Below are 5543 nucleotides of genomic sequence, written 5' to 3'. Positions count from 1 at the left end.
ATGGACTCGGACAAGAGCAGGGGCAAATGGCCCAGGCAGGCACCCCAAAGGACAGGGAACATGGCAGAGCTGGCTGCGTGCATCTCCCTGTCTCTCCAGCTCCCCAGGGAGACAGCATTTTTGGGGACAATTCTGGGGAAAGGGACCTGGGTGCTAAGACTTAGGGGAGGGCTGGGGGAGGCAAAACACCTGGGCTTTTTGCCTGGCTCTGGCTTAGCTGTTGAGGCAGCAGGCTGGGAGTCCAAATGCCTGGGTGCTATTCCTGACTCACTCATCAGGCTGAGCCTCAGCTTCCCCCGACAGGCTCTCCATGATGATCCTGCTCTGCCCCGCAGAGAAAGTCATCCCCTAATGTCCAGAAAGGGCACTGGGATACTCAGGACTGATGATGACTGCTATGAGACAATACTTCAGGGCTTTACTGCCTTTCCCATCCTCCTGGGAGGGGGACAGTTGGCTGGGGACACAAGCAACAAGACCCAAGCAGCTGCTTGGGAGCACCCACCCCACCACCCTGCCCCTGGCTTCTGGGAGGTGCACACCTGCCTTGGGCCAGGGCTGGAAGTACAGGGCAGTGCACAAGGCCCCGGGTGCAGGATGGGCCCTTGCAGCCAGTCATGCGCACCCTTGACTTCAGTCCTTCATTGATTGCAACACACAGTTCAGTCTCAGCGCTCCTGCGACTGGTTGCAATGAGTTTTTCAGCCCGTGACTGTTCCTCTGTCAGCTGCATTGAATGGCTCACCCCGTTTTTCTCTCCTCCGATTTGAGGATATCAGGCAGGTTGTCTCTGGCTCTCTCCAGTGCTTCAGAGCAAGGGCTGGGTTCTGTCTGCTGGCTGGGTGCGGGGAGGCTCAGTGCTGTCCTTTTAATTCCCTCCCCTTGTTATCAGCACCAGCTCACCCAGGCATGCTGCCCTCCTCTCCCTGCCTGGCACACGTCCAAGGAGAGTCCCATGTGCCCCGATCCACACGAACAGCAGCCTTGAGCAGCGACTCCCCCGGCCTTGCTATCACTCCCACATCCCAGCAGCAAGAGGCAGTCTCCACCAGCCCCTTCTCAGGTGCCTCCAGGTCTTTCCTGGGCAGCGCGGTGGGTCTGGACCAGCATCTCCCAAGATGCGCCCTCCTGGCCAGTTGGACACATGACCACTTCCTGCATTTTGGCCTCCAGCAGCTGAGGAAAGAGGCAACAGATAAGGACCTCTCCACCCTCCTATCCTGCACACCTCTGTAGTTGCACCCACAACCCATGCCTGCCTCCAGGGAGAGAAAACCTCCTCCACAGCCCATGCTATGATTGCCACTGGCCCAGGCCACCCCTCGCCTCTCCGCCCAGCTTTGCTTATGGCCGTTGTCCTGTCCCTCTGCAGCACTTCCCCCCCCCCCACCTCTGCCCCATGCCCACCTTGGAGGGACAGCTGGAAAGCAGCGGTGATGACGGACGGTTCCCTGAATGGTGCCTGGGACCCTGTTTATAATGGTCAGCTACACAAACAGGCAGTTTGTGTTGCAAAAGCTGCTGGACTGGGCGGGGGGCTGGGCTGGGGTGGAGTGTCCCGCTGGGCAGTGCCCCTTCCCCCTCCCCTCTCCGCAGCCCCGAGCTGTCGACATCTGTTTTCATTGGGGGCACTTTGATGCTGGCTGCTCTTGATGGAAGGCAAACAGAGCCCTGGCGGTGAGTGAGGACAGGGGCTCCCCTGCCGTCCCATCTGTAACAATGTGAGGGGAAGCTCCAGCCTGGGCCTTACAGGGGGCCCAGCCCTGCCTGTGCGTGCAGTGTTGGAAGGACTTGAGCATCCCAATGCGGTTGCCTTAGCAATAACCATGGGCATGCAGGATCACACCCGTGCACTGTGTGACTCCTTACCATGTCACATCAGAACCCCCTTGACCCGTGGGCCTGATCCACACTTGTGCTTCTGCCATCAGCTTGTGCTGCACGTGGTGCCTTGCATGCAACATGCTAAGAGGACGTGATTTAGGGGCTCCAGCATGGCCACGTAGCTGTAAGCAGCCAGGGGCCACGGTGAGGGGTGCAGAGTGAGAGCTGAAATATTGCCTATTGTCACTGACTGTCTTGCCTGTCTGTGCTGGGAGAGCTCTGGGGGTCAGTGCTATGAGCACCCAGCTGAGCCAGGCCCATAAGGTGGGCATAAATGCATGGAGGAAGGAGGCTGGTTTGGAGCCATTTCCAGCTCAGAGTCTCTGCAATTGGCTTCCTTCAGCACAAGCAGCTGCACCTGTGTCTGGCTGCCCTGGCTCCACTGCAGGCTCCTGCTCTGAAGCACTGGCTGTCCTTCAGCAACACCCCAGAGCAATCCACTGGCCGGCTGCACCTGCTGGGACTGGGAGCTCCAGGGTAGAGGAGGCTGAGCCCTAAGCCATGCCAGCTGCCGCTAAATCACTACAGGGACTTCCCAGGGTTTCTTTCAAGTCCTGCTACTTGGTTGAGTACCTGCGGGCCCCTGGGTTCACCGTGCAGCCAGGGGGGCTCCCTACAGTTCTCAGACCCCTCTGGACAGGAGAAACCTTGAGACAGGATGCTCTGAAGGGCAGCATCTGGTTGCTAGGATTTTAGGAGGAGGATGCTGGGAAGCAGGATACCAGCTGTGTGAGACACACCTCTGGGATCAGCTGCTGGAGGACAAGATGCAGGAAGTGGTCATGTGTCCAACTGGCCAGGAGGGCACAGCTTGGGAGATGCTGGTCCAGACCCACTGCACTGCCCAGGAGAGACCTGGAGGAACCTGAGAAGGGGCTGGTGGAGACTGCGCCTGCAGGCACACCGCTCCCCTTGCTGCTGGGATGTGGGAGTGATAGCAGGGCTGGGGGAGTCACCACTCAAGGCTGCTGTTCACTTGGATCTGGGCACATGGGACTCTTCTTGGATGCATGCAGGGCAGGGAGAGGAGGGCAGCATGCCTGGGTGAGCTGGTGCTGATAACAAGGGGAGGGAATTAAAAGGGACAGCACTAAGTCTCCCTGCACCCAGCCAGCAGCCCAAACCCAGCCCTTGCTCTGAAGCACTAGAGAGAACCAGAGACAACCAGCCTGATATAGTCAAATCAGGGGAGAAAAACAGGGTGAGCCATTCAACACAGCCGATGGAGGAACAGTCACGGGCTGAAAAACTCATTGCAACCAGCTGCAGGAGCGGGCTGAGACTGAACTGTGTGTTGCAATCAATGAAGGACTGAAGTCGAGGGTCAAAAAGCTCCAAGGAGCCTCCCGGAACCCAGACCAAATCAGTCAGTGCAATGACTCTTGTCCATCTCAGTGGAAGATGAAGCTAAGGCCAAGCCATGCACTAATGCCTCTTGGAGTGTAAGACCAAGGGTTGAACTGCTTGACCAACCTATTAGCAGTGGTCTCTTGCCCTATTCTCACCCATCCAGCTCTGCTGGCCCGAGGCTCAGTATGGCGGCAGCTCCATAGGGCTCTGCTGCCTTTGGGGCCAATTCCCAGGATCGCTCGCTTGGCTGCAGACCTGGGCTAGGAGCAAATGCACCAGGGGCCCTCTGGCTCTAGGCCTTTAGGGCTGCCTGCCTTGACCACAGATCCAGTGTCCCCTCTCCTCATCCAGTGGGCTCCACATCTGTCCTTACCCTTGCACTGTGGGAAGGAAAGCCTCTGTGCACCCAACTCATGCCCAGCAACCATTAGTGCTTGGTCAGGGAGAGTGGCAGGGGGCCTGTTTGCAGAGGTAGCCTTTGTGGGACAAGCGGGGCTGCACCTCCTGGAGAGCCAGGTGGAATCTAATTCCCCCCCAGGGCCCTGTCTGCACCCCACAGTGCTGCAAGCTTCCCCAAGCAGTGCCTGGGATGATAGTGCCAGCGTCACTGCCCTCATCATTCACTTCCCCTGCACACCCAGCTCCCCTGACTTCCAGCAGGAAGGAGGAGCCCCCAAAATGATGTACCAGGAACTCCATTTCTTGAGGGTCGGCAGACCTGAATCCATGGGGTCTTTCCCCTCTGGAAGAGGGCCCATGCAGCTGCTGAGTCGCATGGGGCCCCGGATCTGGCAGGCAGCTCCTTGAGGGTGGCATCACACCTCTGGGGTTTATGGAGGCCCATTTGTGCTTCGCTGCTGTGTGACAGGTGGGCTCCGTCTCCAGAGGGGCCGAGACCCGCCGCTCCCTGCCTTTGATCTCTCCTTCCAGCCTGGTGCCAAAAGAGGCCTTTGTGAACAGCAGGGCAAAGCCAGGGCCCTGGGAATGTGTCACCCCGGTTTTTCAGCTGCCTGGGCTACACTGGCTCTCCAAGCCTGCTTACATTGACCGCAGCCTGGCTCCATTGCCCCCCCGGGAAGGATTGTCCTGGGTGGGACACACAGAGCTCCCTACTCTGTTGCACAGGGCAACAGGACCAGAGAGAGGCATCCCAATAGCCTGATCTGTGGAAGTGAACAGGGACCCTCTTCTCCTACCCCCTTGCCCCAAAAACTGAGACAGGATGGTCTTTGCCAGCATGGTACCTGCCCAGCGCAGCCATGGGATCCCAGCCTCCTCCAGCCTAGCAATACTGGGAGGCTTTCCCTGCTCCTCCACCTGAAATTTTTAATTCCATCTCCTTCCTTTCTTTGTCTGTTACCCTGCCTGAGGCCAGCAGTGAGGTTGGGGAGGGATGTAGCTAAGCAAATACTCCCTTATGCTGCCCCACTCTCATCAAGGGTCTCCCCTCCACCACCTCCCACATCCAGCAGCCATCCCCACTCGTCCGCTCCCCTTGCCACACACCTGGAGGAGAATTAAAGCCAGCCATTGTAGGAGCCAATCTCACAACACAGCAGTATCCCAGCATGCTCCCGAGGGCGGCAGACCTGCCACAAATACCTGCTAACTCCAGACCAAGGCCAGGGCAGCGGGTTATAATGGTGTCCCCCGCAGCTTGGTAATCCCCTTTTGTCTCCTATTCACAGCCAGGTCTGTGTTTGAGAACGAGGAGAGGGCTTGCCAGCAGCGGTCTCAGGTTATCTAGGGTAGGAACTTTAGGAAAGAGATGTCTACCGAGAGAGGGAGAGCACCCCAAGGCGTGTGATCGAGATGCCCATTAGGACAAAGCCAGGGCCGTGCTCATTCTGGATTAGTGACAACCCTGTTGCACCCTGCCCCAAACGCTAACCCAGCTCTTGTGGGCAGGATCCACTGCAGGGAGTCCCAGCCCAGCTCCCTGCACCTGCAGCAGGGCCCTGTGTTCTTCACTGCCAGGGTGTTGGGGCTCCACATTTACCTCTTGGGGTTGTGTGGCAGGACGGAGCGGCCTGGGTGACGCAGTGCATGTGGGCAAGAGCTAGGGCTACAACAGGGCAGAAAGGAAAGGTTGCTGCAGAGCTGTGGATAATGCTGAAGAGCAGACTATAGCTCAGCCCAGGCTTGATGCTGCTGGAAAAGCCATTATCCCACCTACTTTCAACCTGGGCCCATCTCTCAGCATCCCAAGCCTGCCATCATACTCAGCAGCACAGCAAACTCCTGGCCGTGGACCACCCAGCCCCCCCTCTCCTCCAGCCCCAGCACTGCAGGGCTCTTGGGGGGGGGGG

The sequence above is a fragment of the Alligator sinensis genome, unplaced genomic scaffold (genome assembly GCF_000455745.1).
Source record: "Alligator sinensis unplaced genomic scaffold, ASM45574v1 scaffold98_1, whole genome shotgun sequence".
Taxonomy (NCBI): Eukaryota; Metazoa; Chordata; order Crocodylia; family Alligatoridae; genus Alligator; species Alligator sinensis.
The sequence above is the reverse complement of the archived record's forward strand: the minus strand, read 5'-3'. Positions refer to the sequence as shown.